This window comes from Aquila chrysaetos, chromosome 1 (assembly GCF_900496995.4).
Source record: "Aquila chrysaetos chrysaetos chromosome 1, bAquChr1.4, whole genome shotgun sequence".
Taxonomy (NCBI): Eukaryota; Metazoa; Chordata; class Aves; order Accipitriformes; family Accipitridae; genus Aquila; species Aquila chrysaetos.
In genome coordinates, this window is record NC_044004.1 from 67,866,735 (window position 1) to 67,885,795 (window position 19,061).

A 19,061-nucleotide genomic window follows, 5' to 3' on the forward strand; every position below is an offset into this window, starting at 1 on the left:
CCCTAGGCCCCTTGTTTCTGCTTCCCAAAGGAAAACGGGGCCAGATTGTGGCATGCTGGGGGCTGAGGGTTTTCCCTTGATTTTGATCTGCACTATTGAATCTAGCAAGGGAAGCAGAATGGCACCTTTCTTTGATGAAACAGGAGCTCCATGGTAGTAGCTCCTTCTTCCAAAAAAAAAAAGGGTGCTGAAAATGTGTGTGGAGCAGGAAGCCCAGCTCCCTGGAGTGCTGGAAATTTTGCTGCAGCAAATTTTGCAGCCTGCCAGCAGCTGCTGCAGGGCATTCTCCGTCACCGTGCCCTGTTCAGCGCCAGCAGAGCTCCTGCAAGCCTGCCTTCCTGGACAGGCGTGTGTGTTTAGCACTCTACCAAAATCCAGGACTGCCATCCGACTTGATAACCTTTTGAAACAGCAACAGTGACACTTTGTCTGCAATGTCATGAGTTCATCACAGCGATTTCCTGGTGTATTTCAAAGGATGTGTTCACACAGTGTCGTCTGAAAAAAAACAAGGGAGGGGGTAAACTTTGCTTGAGGGTGTTGCTTTTTTTTTTCTTACATTGGCTGGAATGCTGTAAATGAGGAATGCATTGAAAAATCTTCCCTTGTGTTGGAGCTCGGTAGTCTGCTGGAAATTGTGATTAGTGATCTGCATTTAATAACCTAGAAGGCCAAGTCTGCCTCTGGAGTGTACAGCTGGCGTGCAGTTGAGCTTTACAGTTTAGCTGTTTTGGTGATTTTCTTCATGTAGAGAAAGTAAGTGAAATTCTCATTCCTGATTTGATCCCTTTATGCCACATAAAGGAGCTAAAATGGCATTAAAAGGTCCTTCCATCACTGCCGTGAATGAGATAGTGGGGGAACGGCTCTGGATGTCGATGCAATATGGTGCCTTCTGTGTGGTCCAGGAGAGAAAGGCCAGATTGAAGGCAGAGGGGAGGACTGCTGGAGAGAGGTAAAGTACCTGCAGCCCAGAGACAGTGTTACTGTTTAGAGGGCCCCAAGGGCTGCCAAATTATGCTAATGGACCTTTCAGCCTTTGAGCCAGCCCTGGTCTGGCAGGAAATGTTGGTAGCTTAAGGCCATCCTTCTTCCTCTGTGGTGAGCTTTGCTTTAGGCATCTATAGAGGAGTAACACAGCATCTCAGACTGGGAACTTTTGTGTGCTGTTGCAGGGGGTTTCTGGTGTGGTGGAGATCATTATGAGAAAGGAGCTGGAAATGGCAAGAACAGATATTAACGCTTATTTGAAAACAGTAATTTTCTCTTCATGTAAATTTCCCAGGTTTGGTATTAAATAACATTTTTTCATAATTAGCTTGAATAGACTTAGTATGTTCGTATTATTATGAAGACACATTGTAGCTTATAATTTCATGTGGTCAGCCTAGTATTGCCAAGAATATGCATTACTCCAATAAAAATGGACTTTTACCTGTTTCTAATTTGGACTTAGAGGCAAAATGTGCAAGTATTTTGTTAGGCAGTGTGATCAGTAAGGAGGTGGAGGAAAATTAATTTATAAATCCAATTTAGTTTAAGTCCTATTTGCAGCATAGTACTCTCTATAGCTGAGTCACACTGCACACTGGTGTGCTCTTTGTGCAGTAGATCTAATTTAAGCTCTCACCCTCGAAGTGGAAGCAAAGGTAAACACAAAAACCAAACTATCAGAGATGCATATGTGTTTGGTTCATGAGAAATAGAGTAAGGTGATATGCAAAAGGGTCATAAGCATAGCTCAGGGCTGAAATGTGTGCAAATTGCTGAAGTCATGGACATTTCTTTCCATTTGTACATAATTATAATGTTTTATCACCTCATTTAAAAAAAAAACCAACAACAACAACAACAAAATCCAAACTACTTCTAGTTGATCTAGAAGAAATGTTGCCTTAGGAAACAAGGTCCTGTCTCCCATGGGTTGGAAAAGAACTTGACTCTCCTTTGCAGCTCTCCCCATCTAGAGATGGGAGTGAAAGACCCCAGGCTGCCACCCAGCTCCTCCCAGTTACTGCAATAGAGAGTTTCTAAAGCAAATTTTGTAATTTGAAAGTTTGTGATTGTCTTCCTAATGTTACTGAAGATACTAATCTTTGCAGTGGAAAACTGGAAATCAGAAAGATTTTCCATGTTTCCTGCAGCACATTTTTGCACAATCTTCGATTAATCTACTGATCTTTTTTCTTTGGGTTTTGGTTGGCTGGGGTTTTTTTGTTAGATTCTTTCTCAATATTTTTAAGATGTTCTTTCTTTTTTTTACTGTGTCAAAGTGTAACAGGTTTGTTTTGATGGCATATCTTCTACTTCCCAGCGTGCTAACATTTTTTTTTTTGTAAAAAAAATAATATTTTGATGTGTGGCAGCGTGCCATGCTTTAAGCACATTTTAAAAATTATGTGTAATTCAGTGATACAAAATACACCTTTTCATGAATGCTCAACCAAATTAATTTGGCAGTTGTATTGTTTACCTCTTTCTTTTGTTTGTTGAAAATTGGAGCGTTTTCCAAGCTCTTATCCTCTAATAATCTTTAGAAAATTATTCATTGAGTCAGCAAATAATTTACCTAATTATATTCTTTTCTCAATTTTTTTTTTGATTTTACAAGAAGCATCTGCAACCTGTAATTTCTGCAAAGCTGAAGTTGCCAAATATCACGTTAATTCACCCTCCTCATTTCTAGAAAGTATGTGTGTGCACTGCAGACAGACATATCCCTTCGGCAAGTAGGACTCAAACTTTTTTGGGAGTCATAGTTTGTTTGTTGTTTTGGTTTTGTTGGTTGTTTTTTTTTTTTTTTTTTTTTAACTCTAGCGCCATATGCTAGACTTAATTATTGGAAGACGTTCAGAGTGAGCAACTGCACTATGAAGGTATGCTGGCCCATTTTTGGTTTATGCTCTTTTCAAGATTCTGTAATTAATTTTCAGTTAATTATGAACCAGAATGACTTCATGAAATGTGAAGTTTCTTCCAGCATACGCTGTGATCAGATTTGTCGAGTCTCTCACTTCCGCACAAGACATTTTCATTTGACTCCCACCTCATGCTGCTGTTCCTTAGTCGCGTCTGTCCCCACGGCAGCACGGGGGTGGGGGGAGGTCATGGTGAGACCCCCAAGTCCCACACTGGGGCTCAGCATGGTTTCTTATCCTACCACCAGCTGCATCCAGCAAGGCAGCTGAGGGCTCTTAGCAGTGCCTGGGATGCTGCATTGCCACCAGGGTGGCACAGAGCCTCCTGGTTTCACTCCTGCTGCGTGCCGCACTCTGTGCTGAAGCCTGGAGAAGGGAAATGTTTTATATGGTGTGACTTGAGGGGACCCCCCACACACACCGCCCCTCGCTTTCGTTGGCAGAATAGTCCTTGCCCCTCTGATGTGACCTAGGGACCAGGCATCCCTCCCTCTTCTGCTGCGTGATCAGAGAAGATCCCTCTTCTGCCATGTGATGTGCCATACGTGCTTAGGGGACAAAAAAGAGTCGAGAGGTCTGTACCGTGTTGGACTGCAATCCTTTCCTGCCTCAGCTCCCATATAAAATACTGCTGAGACTTACCGGTACTGGTCTCCCACAACAGTGAGAAGCAGCTTGCTGAAGTACCCTTTGGATATCGAAGGGAAATAAAATAGATTTCACCTTGCAAATTACATAGTTCGTCGCTCTGTCTGCAGAGACTGCCTGTGAAATTTGAGTCTTGGGTTTGCATACATTTACATATGTAAGACACTTTATGCACAAGATGCTCTGTGTGATTTGTACTCTTCACTTCCAGATATCCTTATTTTTTTATACATTAAAATATTTCAATAATCTTAAAAATAGATTAAACGAGAGAATCAGTAATAAGATACAGTACTTCACCTTTTTGCCTGGCTTTCCATTTTCTGTTTAATAACTCATACTAGTAGGGATTTAAAACTGCGGTATTATTTTCAGTTACTGCAGCTTATATGGTTTATATTATCATTGTTCCTATCTTTTTGAGAAAAAGCAATAGGGAGAAAAGGAACAGAAAAAAACACAAGTAGTAGAAAACTGAAAACTAAGGAAGACTTAAATACAGAAAAAAATGTATCCTCTTGGTTTTCTTTAAAAATTTCTGCCAACTTTCTACTAACCAAGGTTTCATAAATTTAAAAGGAAAAAAACCCCTTTGTGTAAGAAACTAAAGCAATTTGGGGTACATGTATGGTTAACTTTTATTTTTCATTTAAACTTTAACTGCAAAGTATTTTGAAATGCTCATTAACTTTAACTGCATTTTTATTTGCATTCATTATGTAGCATTTTCTTCTGAGGGAATCTAGTAAATTTTTTTTTTTTAACTTGAACATTCAGCTGGATTTATGTCAGTTCTTTCAAGATACTTTTACCAATATACAGCAGTATATTAAAGTTATTTGTGGGTTTTGCGAAGCAAAACCTCACGTTGTCAATTTTTCTTGCATTTTAGCTGGACAACTTAGCTGTGGTACCTACCAGTGCCTAGGTTATCATTAGTATTGTTTCAAAGAACATTTGTGTTTTTCTAGGTGTGACGATTTCAGAAAACATTTGTGTTAGATAGAAATCCATCAAGTTATGAGATTGTGTTAAAATCTGTGCTTTCTCTTAGCAGAGAAGTGAAGTACTGATTTACCTACTTTTATTTGCATGTACAGTGTATTGAGCCCAAGCAAGTAGTGTAACCTTAAGAGGTAGCCTGCAACCATGCTACCTGGTGCTGTGATTTTGTTAGGTCTCCCAAATTGTCTTGTGGGTGTACTCATAAGAGGGAACAGAAGTGAAATTCATGCTGCTGCTGGAGTTCATGTTGGTGACTCTTCAGAAGAGGACATCCTTCTGCCTGAGTAAGGATCAGTTGTTCTTGAGGTGCTGCTGTTGTTGCACCACCACCCCACACCTCCTGAATATATATTTTTAAAAAAAAGAAAAAAGAGTCAGTCCTGCTGTTTCAGATCTTGTAGGAACCAATTTGTTGAATTTTTCCTACTTTTGTGTCCGTCTCCCTCCATGTTGCAAGATACTGCTGTTGCCCTGCTCCCGATGTGAACCTCTAACTTTTCAACTTGAACCATCCTCAAGAATATTGAAGATTGCTATCAGAACAGTCAGTTGCCACAACTATTAAGAAACTATTTGGGAATGATGATTAAAAATGCAAAATTTTGAAGAGGGCTGGTAATGTCAAAGTAATCTCTCAGGCATCAATTAAAAAATGGTATTGAAATCGTGTCCTTCTACTTCGCATTTTGCTGATTATTTTGTTTCATGTGTGAAGGCAGCTCAGGATGACACACTTCAGGAGTCCTTTGAAAGCACACAGCTCGCATCCAGCAATCCTTGATCAAACTTCTGATCAGGTTCATGTTCTCAGTACTCGTTTGTTTTTTCACATTTTGCTGATTTCGGCTCAGTCTTCTGACAAGCACCCAGCTGCCGTCCACTTTCGTCTTTCCTCCAGTAACAGCCTTTCAGGCTTTTGGCACAGGTCTGCTGAACTCCAAACTTCCCTGGTTTATCTGCTGGACACTCCATCGTACCATTCACGGCATAACGCCCTTGGCTGCCGGCCTCGCAAAGGAGCTGCAACTTTTCTGGGCTCCTGCTGGGAGTACATGTCCCAGCCTGCCTCTTGTCACGTGGCGGCACTGTACACGCAGGCTCTGTGGGATTTTGTCTGATTTCAGCAGTATACAGCACTCGCTGCACAGGCTCAGAGGTTGCTCTTTCCTGAGCAGTTCATACTCTATATGTGCTGTCTTGCTTTGGTTCAAAACACAAAACGGAGAGGGGCAATCACAGCTTTCTGAGAGGAAGGTTTAGGTCCTTCCAGAACAGGTGCAAAAAAATCTCCCACTGTTGTGCTGTTGTTAGGCGATACGACTGAAGCGCAGCAGTGGCTCTTGCTTGGACGCCTTCTGGCATTCACTAGCATTCACTGGCTGGCTTGCATGGATCCCCTGTGCGGTGCCCATGAGCTTTCAAGCTTTTCGGTCTGTTGTGAGGGCTCCAGCTTTCACCTCCAGAATGCTCCCAGGGTAGATGACGTTTGTGGCCTCTTGACTCCCCAGGACCGAGGCTGACCCCCCCTTTTCCCCTGTGCCCTGGTACACTATTTCTCTGTCTTGTAGGGAGTTTAAATTTAACAACCTATTTTCCTGAGAATCCTGAAATGAATTGCTGTTTATCTTTGTTGCTCATACAGATGCATAAAAGCAAGCAAGCCCGTAACACCTCTGTTCATGGCTTTCTCATCATGCTGGAGCAGACCAGAGTGCTTCAGCATTTCCGAAATTCGTTATGTGCAGCTCTTGGTGATGTTTTGTTTTTTCCTGAATCACCAAACTATCATGCTTCCTTCCACAGTGCTCTAAGTCCATATCCTTTTTACTCTTCCCCACAGTAAAAGTGTAGTCCCTGCTATGAAAGCACGCCTGTGTCTCCTGTTCCTCTTTCCAGAGCTGCTGGTTATCGCCAGAGCCCTTCTGAAACCTCCTGCTGTGGTCTGTGGTGGTGCGTTTCCATTACTCACTTCCCCATCACTGTGAGAAGCTGTAGGAGCAGGAGGAACTTGTCCTTTTTAGTTTCCGCCGAGCCATTGCTTCAGAGAGTTTCCACCTGAGTAAGAGGGCGTGAATATTTAACTTGCAATGCCTGACACAGCCTTGGCCAAAGTATGGTGGGCTCACTATGCTGAATAGTGGTTTTTGTTAAAACCCTCATTAGTTGCCTGCAAGTGTGCTGTGGAGCAATCTGGAAGAGCCTGGAGTAGAGCAATGAGAGTGATCAGCAGTCTTTAAAACTTGACTGGTGGGGACAGATTGAATTATTTGCCAAAAAAAAAGGCTAGAGGGAAAGCTGAAGAGAGGCGCAACAAGTGTTGCTTTAGCAACAAGTGTTGGTAAAGAGAAAAATGAGATGATCTGCTTTCTGTGTCTGTGAGAAGCAGGACAAGAAGTAATGAGCAGCCAGGAAGGTGCAAGTGAGGAAATGGAAAAGTATCTGTTTCCGTAAGGCCAGGGAAGTACTCAAATAGATGGTCTGGGGAAGATGTGGAGTCTGTCATTGGGTAAGACAACCATTTTTCAGAAGTGATGAGGGTACAGTTGGCTCTGGTCTGAGCAAGAGGATGGATTGTGCAACTGTCCCAGGTCTCTTCCAGACTGTGATTAATATTAGGTAAGTGGAGTTAAGCTAGATAATTCGTGCGCAAATAAAAAAACAATGTGAAAATGTTACTTCCGTGTACAAGAAGACTTTTTAAATTTTGACATCCTTGATCTTCATTGAATGAGCTATTCTGTATCTCTGTCCTCTATGTGACAGTAAGTGTTGAAGAAGCAGTGATGCTAAGACTATGCAAGTCATGTGCTCTTTCTTCTGACATTGTGTTGCTTTTTTGATTGTCTGCTACTTTGACACTTAACAGGTTTTAAATTGACTCTAGAGCTGTGGTTTACTCCAGTAATGTCACAAGGAAAATTTATTCAATCACAGATTGTGCCTTAGCATGTGAATCTGTTGTTCTTTCCCTTTGTCCTCTCATATGTTGTACTTTGCTTCAGAATTACCTTAGTAACTTGTATTTTGTTTTGAATCATTTCCTGCTTTTTTCCCCCCACCAATTCCCAAGTGCATGCCTTTCCATTTTTAGTATCTGTGTTTTGCTAAAATAAGAGTGAGAAGTGGTAAGGATACCTGGCTCAAAAAGCAGACTTTGGAGTTTGATGTTAGTAGAAGGAACAATCCACAGCAGGTTATGAAGGAAACGTTGAACGCGTTCAAACCTTAGAAATACACAACAGGCAAAAAGGCGGTATTTAACAAAGAGGAAGGCAAGATGAAGGGACCGGTTGAAACGTTCCTGAGCCACCCAGTATCACACATCTTCCTGCAAATTGGTGCTGGTGATTTGTGTACTTTTGTGGTTCTCTGCCATCAGTTTTCCCATTTCCTCCAGTGCTGTAACGTTTTAGTAATGGAAATCATCTTCCCCGCAGAAGGTGCAAGAGGGGGAAGACTGTAGAATCTGAGCTTGCAAGACCAGGCTACCCCGAATAGACAGTAAGGGGATTTGTCAGTAGGGAGTAGAGAAGATACTGATGTGGGGCAACTCTCCTGGCCTCAAAACCATGCAGTTGTCATACTGGAAAGAAAATGCCGAGGAAACTTGCGTGTGGCTTTTGGTCTATCTGCACATGGACAGGGCACATTCAGGCATGTCATTTAGAAATCTTCTAGAGAGGCGTGTGTCAATTTTAGTCATTACTGGCATTTCATACACAACTTCTTCAACTTAAGGAGAATTTAGAAATGTGCCACGCTGTCAGTCGCAAAGAGATACTTGGTTTCATGATTCAGATCATACATATGGGTAATATCGCAGAGTTGCATTTTCCCTGGAAAGGTAGTTAATATCACATACAGGGTGTTTCACTAATGTTCAGGGTGATTTATTAAAGCAGGAGATTAACATTTTTTTTTTTTTTTAATTACTAATCATGAACTGGATGGTGAAAAATATGGCTGAGACAACTGCAGAAGATAAACAGCCAGCTTGTATTTCACAGATAGTGTTGCTGTTCTGGGAAGCAGAGTAGGTGATTTCTAGAAGATGAGGGACAGACCAGCAGCATTGAATGTATTAGAAATAAGGTCATTTGAGATAAATCTGAGTTGATAAAAACTGCGGATATGGAAGTCGTACAGGTGAGGAGATGAAGACTCTCAAAATTTTTGTTACTTGAGAGAAATACAAGTGGGGATGTGGTGCGTTATGACATAACCAGAAAGACCACAGAGGGAAGTGCAGCACTTACCAAGCTGAGTTCCAGTAATAGCAGTGCAAGAACAAAAATGAAGCATTTAAAGCATGGCACACTCTTTAGCATGGAGTGGAAGCATGAGCACTTAAGATACGGGATGAGAGGTGCTACGGCAGAGTTTGCTTATCGACGCTTTTGAAAAACTCTGAAAAGCTGGTTGAGTACCTGTGTGTCTAATGCAAATACAAAGAGGAAATTTCACACGCCGTAAATGTCTACAGGACTGCATCAGGGGCAATCAAGGTGGCTTAGTGTTATGATCAGGATGAAGGGCACATAAATCATGAACAGACATAGCATTGGGTATCAACCCAAATAAAAGCAAGAGAGAAGACTTGGATGAGGAACGCCTGCAGAAGGTTGGACGGGAATGGCTGTCTTGGGAGGAAGGTTGTCGCTTGGCACAAGGCAGAGACCAGTGATCATAGCCAAGAGCATTCAGTCTGGTACAGTGGAAGATTTCAAAATCTGTTCTGCAAAGTTTCCCTAACTTTGTTTCTAACCAAAATATTACTGATGCTAGGAGTTCAAGCTACTGATGTTTCATTACTGCAGGTGTCTTAGAGTTGTAGGTGACAAATACTGGAACTGTAGCTGACCTACTGGTCGCATTCATTGTTGGTATTTTACTGCTAGTCTTTGAATCTATTGGATGAATAGTCAAAACTACTGATGCATTTAGTAGACAACGCTTAGCTCAAAAATCATTGAATTTGCCATACGTTTGAAGAATGAATAAATAATCAGTAAAATATGAGTTTTGGGAGCATCTGAAGAGGACTGATTGAGATTGGCTTTCATCAACATTATAATTTTCTTTTGTAAGCTGTTTTTAAAGCTTTGTTTATTGGATGATTTAAATATTTAGTAAATACATTTCTTTTGAAATTAATGAAGAAGTGTAAGAGGCAGTTTTATATACCAAAAATGTTAGCTATGAGACTGTATTATGTCAGTTTGGGATTTTATATGAAATATATGTGGGGAAAATTTTCATACTTTAGCCATTTCTCATTAAAAAGGTTTCTCAAAAACAGCTTGATTTGATTTTAACAGGAAACCACTAATTGGCATTTGGTAAAAGTTGTTCCCACACAGGGAGGAGTACCCCTATGAAACTGTTATTTTTCAATTAATTATCACTTTGAGGATTGCTGAGAAACAAGCAAATGTGTTAGACATTTTCCCTGACAACCTAAATATTCCTGTAAAATGCACTTTGGAACTCAGCTTTCTTTTGTCACTTTTGTCCTCTATCTCTTCACAAATGTGTAGCCTGAAGCTTGGCGTGGCTAAAAAAGGGATTAATTCCCTCTGTCTTACCCAAACCCTCCCCAGTGCCTTCCCTTCTTGGTTGCTGTGGACATCACTATCCCATTCATCAGGCGGGTAAGTAACCTGAGCTTCATCACTGAGTCAGACCTCAAAATATGCAAGATTTTATCTGGGCTTTCACCTTAGTTTTTCTGAGGCAACTGTGATGGCTTCTGTGCCGTCTTTGCAAGGCTGCTTCTTTTATCAGTGCTACAAAGGCCATCCCTGCAAGCAGATCTCTGTGGCTATGGATACACATTCCTGAATCCTGCATGCAAAAGCCAGCGCACAGCAGAGGAACCCTGTCTGTTCCATGAGATGTGTGCAAGTGCTGTCATGAGGTGCCACCTCCCAGTAGGTGTATTTCACTGCTCAATATCTCTAGCCATAAGTATAATCAGGAGGAAATGCAGAATTCTCATTACAATGTGATAAGATTTCTCATTAAGTGGCGTGTAATTACTTGAAATAGCATTCTGCAAAAGTAGCTGTGAGTGGTTTGCTGTTGTACTGGAAGGGCATCTGAAGTAGGGTCCTGTTGAGGGTCAGTTCTGGGTCTACAATTTTACTAATTACTTGCATAACAACGTAGAGAATAAATACGTAAATCTACAGATTTGGAAATTCTCCTCTGTCGCCAGAATCAGAATTCAAAAGCATCTTCAGTTTGAGTGTCTGAAACCAACACGATGGCTTTTTCAGTAAAATGCAGAGGGTTATGTCGAGAAGTGCAAGTTGAGGTGTGCAAGAACAAAATACTGTTTAGAGACTGCAGTGAGGAAAGAGGCATGGTTGCATGATGCTTGTATGTTAAATTTAGAGTCAGCAATGTAAAATTGTTGCAAAAATAGGCAAGTCTTGTTTGATACTAAAGCATTATTCTGTTCTTGTCAGAGCTGGCAAGTGTGGGCCTGATGATTGTGTCTGGTTGTCAGCACTGCTGGTCAGGGTGGTGGGAATGGGGCAACCTTATGAAATTGTCACCTATGTTCCTGTGCCAGTTGGTAGGATTAGCAGTACCTGTGTCCTTCCTGCTGGACACGTCTTTCATCCCTTCTTGAAGATCTCCGGTGTAGGGGTCTCTGCTGTGTCCTTTAATAACCTATTCCAGTTTTTCACAGACCTTTACATTTAGAAAGGTTTCCTTAACATCTAAACTGAATCTTCCTTTCTGAAATTTCATATCATGTGCCTGAAGAAAGGTGTATACAGACTACAGACCGCCCAAGGAAGAACAAGGATAATAAGAAGCTTAGAAAAAAACCATAAATCTGTAAGGAAGAGTTGAAGAAACTCAATTTATTTTAGTGTAGAAGAGAGAAACATATTAAGAAGGCCATGATACCAGTCTTTCAATACAAAAAGTGGTGTAAAAGAGGGGACAGGAATTATAAGTTGTTCTTTATGGCCACTGGGGGAATGATGAAGAGAAATCAACTTTACTGCAGAAAAAATGATGTGATATCAGAGATGTTGGGGAAAACTGAGTGCATAGATGTTGGAGGAAGATGGGGGATATTGCGGAATTCCCTTTATTGGAGATTAATAACATACTGGTTTGGGCAAAGTATAGTTGATCCTGCTCAAAGCAAGAGGATAAACTGCTTCACTTATATTGTTTCTGTGCTTTACGATGCTGTACTGGAGCATCATTGCACTGCATTGTATATTAGAATCTGTTCCAAACAAAACAAAATGAAAACACTTCTGAAATTATTGTATAAGTAAGCAAAGTAATAAGCAGGAAATATTTACCTAGTTACAGTCAGTTTTATCAGTAGTTTAAATCCAACTAGAATAAAGAACCAAAATATGTTTAAATGAACACAATGAAAATAGTGTCCAATTATGTAGATGAAAATGTGCATTAGAAGCTCTTTCTTTCATCTGTGCTGTACCTCCCTTTTTGGTATACTGAATGTAAACCAAGAACAAGAATTACATTTATGGATGTGCCTGGATCTTTGCAGGGTCTGACTGAAGGCAAATAAAATGTGACATACCCATAGATCAGCCTTCATGCAGGTTTATTCCTTGGCTTTAAGCTGTCCAATCCTGTCACATTAAAGTGTTACTTATTAATTACTAAGCAGTTGTGAATGATGTTGGCAATGCCAAACTATGTCATTATTTCAGTTATGCCTACCATTTCATTCTACTGAATTCAATCATTGGCTTTGAGCTTATTCTCCAGTAAAAGCTTGCTTCTGCTGGTGGAGGATAAGAAATGAGGAAATTTTCATTGCTTTGTTAATTAAACTATACTGATTCCTCAGGCTCATGGCAAGTGCTACTGTTTCCTATCCCTTTCTATCTACTCTGTGTCACAGCTGTCAGAAACAGATTTTAAAATTTATTTTGCTATGTGGAGACAGGACCTTTATTTTCTTCCTCACCACCTGCAGTCTTCCTTTCTTTGTGTATTCAGACAAACGACTTGGTCTCTTCAGCATATCCCAAATGCCACTGCAGAAATCACCCTTGAAAGGCCACTGCTTTGCCGAGAGCAAAGTCTTCTTGGTAGTGTGTCTTAAATGATAAAATAATCTTTATCTCTCCTTTTAAGTCCCTGTACAACTTGTCCCCTGCCTCAGTAGTTGCTTTTCATTTGCTTTCTCCCCTTGGTCTGTCCAGTCAAACCAGTGACTCATCCACTTGTCCGCCTGTCTCCTGGATTTGTACCTGGCCCTTCCTCTTACGCATGGGACAACACTTCGGGTCACATTTAGAGGTTCTTCATCTACCGCAGCTCTACCTGAAAAGTAGTGGTTTGCTTCCCAAAGTGGGGAGTTGGTTTATGGAAGCTTTAGGGTCCTGTCTTCATTGTTCCCTTCTTTGTTTCCTGAAGAATAAAGGGTGCATGCCTGAATGCACTTTGTAGAGCGAATGGAATGATGCTGTAAGATCTCGTTTGCATTACTGCTTTTCACTTTATTCCATGCATTTGCGTGCATATGTGTGTGTATATATATAAAACGTCTGTATTATTATCTAGAAATTTCTCAGCAAAATCTCATACCCATTGTGCTAGACACTTAAGTGAAAAAATGTCTGTACCAAGATAGCTCAAAATTTTCATATATGTCAAGATACAACAGATTTGGGGGAAGGGAAACACTATTTGTGGTAGCAGTAAAATAGCTAATGAGAACAGATGTCAGCTCACTGAAGTAAGTGAAGCAAAGGCACCAGGCAAACATGATGAAAAGATTCAGAGGAGGAAAAAGTGGCATTTTGATGGAACATTTATCTATACAAAGGTGGAAGCAAGCAACAAAGTGTGTATGCTTGGTGAGGGCTCAGAGGAGAGTCTACCGAAAGGCTGTTAGGGCTGCCGCAAGGGGAGAATAGGAAGCTTGATCCTTTGGTGACTGGTGCAGCAAGGTGCCGTAGGCTGCTTTTGGGGAGGAGAGGCAGGCAGCCGTGGAGGGGTGTGCAGGAAAGCCGTCAAGCATTTGGCGTGGGGTGGAAGGGATATAGCTGACGGCTGTTGAGGTTGGGAAGGAGGTGGTCGTTGCAGCTCAGATGCAGGGCTCGAGCAGTGAGCTTGGGACATGGATGGAGGAGCTCAAGTATTTGAAATGCAGGTGTACACTGGCGTGGCGTACAGAGCCGGCACAGTTAAAGGTGGTTGGAGTATGTTTTGGAGCATATTGTCGACCCTCAGACTGCCTAGATCACTGGTAGTACTATACGTACTTTAGAATAATCCCAAATTATACCTTGTGTGAAGTGCATGTCATGATTTTTTTTCCCTTTGTTTTTTACATGTATTTACTCAAATCGCCACTTTCTCTTCTTCTCCTTTACCTCTTTTCTAAACCTCAGTTGCTTTGTGTGTTCTCTGCTGTGTCCATTTCAGTTTCCCCTTTCCTTCTGCTGATGTTCTCTGCTTTACGCTAGAGGTAACATATGTTCTTATAATGTGCTTTTGATATCACTTACTGATTCAAGTATGTTCTGCAACATGGATAGAATAAAGATCTGTTGGGTCAGGATCGGTTTGGTCCTGACTCTGGCAGAGCTTTACATACGTGATAAATAAAGCTCTTAGTCATCTATATCATGTCTTTAGCTATGCAGATAATAACCGGGTTTTGATAGGCAGCAAGACAGGCACCGAATATCATATTTTTTTAAAAAATCTGATTACAGGGGGTTATCATTGGAAGTCTTGTAATTCACTCTACATTGAACTATGGGTAATTTTCTAAACTTCAGATTTCGCTTTAGAGCACTGGATGCCAGCATGAATTTGCAGAGCATTTTAGATTGTTCATTTCCTAAATTTCAACACTGGTACAATTCTGCGAACAAGATATTACTCTGTTATAAAACTGCTGAGTTAAATCATAATATTTATGGGTTCTTTTATCACTATTGATAGCATTTTGTTCTTTGGCATTTTTTGATCCCATTTTTTTAACAATAATGCTGATGAAAGTTTTTAATTTTGAGCCTATGAAAAACAGTTATCAGTTATCAGATGTGTGGCTGTGTGGAGTCCATAACTTAATTTGTGTATATTCCCTGGGGACAAAGGGAGTATAGATTAGCCCCCTCTAGACCCAACTTGTATAGCATGTGTAAGTTTACTGTGTTATTTTTAAAAAAGGCATGTAGTAGCTTAACTGTCTCATAACTACCCTAAAACCTCAAACTTAACCTTTAAAAATGGGGAATTCCACAGATTTGTAGCTGATGTTCACATTAATTTGTATTCAGAAAACAATTTACGATAGGGTCACGTCCAGTTAATGTCCTGTTATTTGACCTAGAGTGGCATTCACTGTTGCAGATGATCAGAAGCCTATTCAGTGTTTTACACATGGCATGAAAACTCCCGATCCTGAAATTGCAGGCCTCCCTGTTTCAGCTTTGTGACAGGAGTCTTACAGATGAAGGGTCAATACTAAGGAACCAGTTGTCCAAATCCGAATTCATGCCAGTCTCCTGCCAATAGCTGTTTTCAAATGATTAAGTCCCATCTTTTTGCTAGATCATAAGGCTGAGGCTGTAGTAAGGGTGGAAAGATATTAATTTGCCTTACAGTCTTAACAGTGCTCAAGACTTCGCTAAACTGGTTTTAATATGGCATCTCAGCTTTCCTCAATGCCTCTGCAGCAATAGCATCGTCCCTTTCTAGCCAGGTGGGACTGGCATTGAGGGTGATAAACAAGCAAGCTGGTGTTTGCGGGCTGCTCTCCTCTTCCAAGCACGTGGAACAACGTGTGGTTTTGCAAAATTTGCAGGCTTTTCTTTGAACATGTTGGATACAGGCCTGCTCAAATTAAACCAAATTAAAAGGTAAAAGTAAAACTTTGCCTATTGGTTCCAGAGGAACAGGGACTGCTATTTGTGGTCAGACTTGTAGCTTATTTATTCCTCTGTTATACTGTAATTTATTGTTAGAGCTACAGAGGAGGTCTGTTGGACATGCCTTTTTAAAGTCCAGCTTTACGTGACTTTCCAGTTGCATCACATTCTTTTTCATTATTTTTATTGCAATGTACAAGACCTTCTAAAAATACTTATTCAACAAAAGTCATGTCAGAAATTTGAGGTGTTAACCTCAGGTATATCTGCAGTGGTTCTTTCACTACTGTTTGTTTTTCTTCAACTATTACTCTATCTCAGATGATTTAAAAATACAAGGATTATAATAAAATATCCTGGCTGCAATAACACTTAACAGGAGGGGCAAGAATTCCTGCCATTAGAGATAATATGCAGTCACTGCCTGTGCAGCCATTTGGATGAAGTCTTGTCCTAACCCCAGATAGGCTTCAGACTTCAGCTTTGCCACGTGAAACGCCCCATGCATGCCCCATCCCCTGTGTGAATGGAGAGCCTGTGACTCCTTGAACGTTTCCACGTGGCAGTCCTGATGAGCATGGCTTTTACCCACCAGTTCAGAGGTGGCTTTGTCGTTTCTATAGTTGGTATTGGAGTTTGAGAGCAAATGTGAAAAACAGCTTCAAAAGACCGACTTGGAGTATGTACTGCTCAGAGTTTGTATTTAATCTTTAGTTGTTGGTTTCTGTGGGAGTTACCAAACCAGTTGAGCTACAGCACTGGCATGAAGCCAAATGAAAAATACAGTTTTCTTCACTGTAAACATGACTGTCAAGCAGTAATGTTTTTCTCAGCTTTATTTTAAAGGCATTATAATGGAAGAAAATGAAACTAAAACATGTTTTTATGCCAGTATTATACAGGGAAGAATGTTATTTCTTTTTTCTTTTAATGAAAAACTCTTAAAGAATAGAACATACAAAATTATGTCTTAATAAATATGTAATCAGTTATCTGTGTTGCTAGATACTTGATGGAGTTGGTAAACCAATACATTTCTTATTCTGGTGTGCTTATGGTGAGAATGCTTTTTTCTTTGCCTTTGCAAACATGAAAGATATGTAAAGTTCTTTATTTTTAGTCCTGTTTTGATAACAGAAAAAAAAATAGTGCCTGATAAAACTTAATAATAACAGCAAACACTAATCCCCATCCACTCCTTCAGGCTTATTTTTAAACTCTCTTTTCCTTGGCCAGTAGCTCTGTTAACTCATCATCAGGTATTCTGCTGAACTTGGCCATCCTTGCTTTGCTTTTGGGATTTACTTTGTTGGAAAATGTGTAAGTTCAGCTTTCCTGCTCTAAGATAAGTGCAAACCATATTTAATGCTCACAGTGATTTCACCAGGACATCGTCATGGAGGTGCGACTGCACCAAATGGGGAACAACAGCATTTCCCCTTACTTTTCAGAATTAAATTTATCAGAGTTATCTGCTTTGCCTGTAACTCCCTCTATTTTATTTTGCAGATTGAGTAAAAAGCTTGTCTAACAAAATGCCTGATCAGCTGCTGCTTTGTAAAATGGCTTTTTGGGTACTAGGAATGGAAATTGCATCTTGAAGAACAGATGTCAGCATCCGTGTAACTTGATGCACCGGAGGATGAAAAAATCCTTCAGTTGTGCTTTATTGTTTGAATGAGCTTTTTTTAAGAGTTTCGTAATAGAAAAGTAAGAAGTAGGGTTGGAAAGGACTTTTATAAGGGTCTTCTTGTCTGTCCTGTCTCTTGAGAGAGAATCAGTTGCAGTGAAACCTTTCCTGACAGATAGTTGTCTCGCCTCTTCCTTATAACTTCAAATGACAGCAATTCCTGTGTTTCCCTATGTAATCTGTGCTAATGCTTCAGGTAATTAAGAAGTTTTTGTTAAGTATATGTGCATAGTTGAACAACAGAATTTAAAACTAAATTTTATTAGGACTGGCACATTTTTATTTGCATATCTAATCCTTTTATTAAAAAATTAAACCTGCCTCACTTGGTCTGGATGTTGGCAGGCATAAAGAATGAAGAAATTGTTGAAAGCAGACGTACATGCTGTAGGTGAATTAATGAAATGGTGTCCAGCTCTCTGAAGGAAAAGTGATGAAAGTTACACAAAGATCTCTGAAGTTCTCTGTAGAGCAACGCTGATGCTGAAATCAGCCAGGAAGATCCAACTGCTGTTCAGATTTTGCACTTACTGCTCGGTGCAGTACATGCTGCAGTAGTAATGAATTGTATTCAGGTTTTGAAAATGGTAGTCAAGGAGCAGCTGTTTGACTGAGCACCTTCAAGATCTTGCGTATGAGTGGTAACGTCGCTGTTTTCTATAGCAATGATGTCCCATGTTTACCCTAACAAATAAGCTTTTCTTTTGGATCTTGGGATGAGCCAGCTCCTCAGAGTTCAAGGTACTGTCCCAGCAAGGAAGTGTTGAAAACAACAGGCTATTGTTGCACTTGGGCGTGCATTGTCCTGGACCCTGGGCGTCTGTATCCTGCCTCGCAGGCGCTACGAGCTGAGTCGCAGCCGCTGGCTCTGGGCAGGCAGCCCCAATTTCAAGGAAACAGTAAAACACTAATGGCTGCTGTTGCCAGCGATGGTCTCAGGGCAACAGCAGCTCTACTGTTGAGGAGCGTTTTCTAAAACATCGGGTTTGAGGAGTCTGTAGAAGAGTAATGAGGTAGTTCTGTGGATCTTTGTGGGGAGTTTTCTGCAGCATAATAAGAGGAGTAGGAAGAAGCACATAGAGCAAGCTTTGAAAATTTCCAAGGAGGCAGTAGCATGGCATGCTGAGCTGGAATGGAAGTGAATATTTTGGTAATGGAGAAGAGAGGAGGGGTGAGGTGGAAGTTGGCCACAAAGGATCCTGAAACTGCAGAAAAGGCACTATATTTATGGAAAAATAGGGAGGGGAATTGGTGACCGGGGAAAACACTTGAGGAGGTAGACTCGGGACAGGGCATGGACTAAGAAGGGTGTTTGCAGTAGTATTCTAAGCAGGAGTGAGATAGACTTGTATTTACTGATGCCAGTAAAAGGGATGTTGCAATAATCAAGAGACGGGAAGATAAAAGTCCAGACAAGGGTTTTAGCTGTGTACAGATAGATAAGAAAGACTATATATATTTGAGAGAAGTTACTCTGAAAGAGCTGTGAACATTTAAATTTAGTTCATTATTTATTGATTTTAAAGATTATTTTACTTATGTTTTCCTATCACAAAAAGGGGAGTGATCAGCTTTTGGGTTGTTTTTGTGTGCGTGTTTAACTTAATTGTCTTGCTTTTTATTTCCCATTCTTTCCTCATGCTACAAGATTATTTTGCTGGAGCAGGAGCAGGGCTTTCTGCCTGCTTACATATCTGTGCTTCACGTGGCAAAGTTGGGAAGACAACCCACAGAGAATGGCTGGCATCTCTGCAAAGAGTGTTTTGTGTCACCACGAGATATTTGGTGACATTTCTCTTCACTGTTTCTTCTAGCTTAATGAAGACAGCTTTGCTGTCTTCTAAGAATACTTAGTAAAGAAAAGTAGGAAGGGTAGCATTAAAGAAAAAAAGAAAAGGAAAAGAAAAG

At 40.6% G+C, this 19,061-nt stretch overlaps 1 protein-coding gene across 4 annotated transcripts in view; it reads left to right on the plus strand.

The window, feature by feature from the left end:
• NR3C2 (nuclear receptor subfamily 3 group C member 2) overlaps positions 1-19,061 on the plus strand; it is a 219,537-nt gene that overhangs the window by 160,539 nt on the left and 39,937 nt on the right. The gene's annotated exons all lie outside the window — the stretch shown is intronic.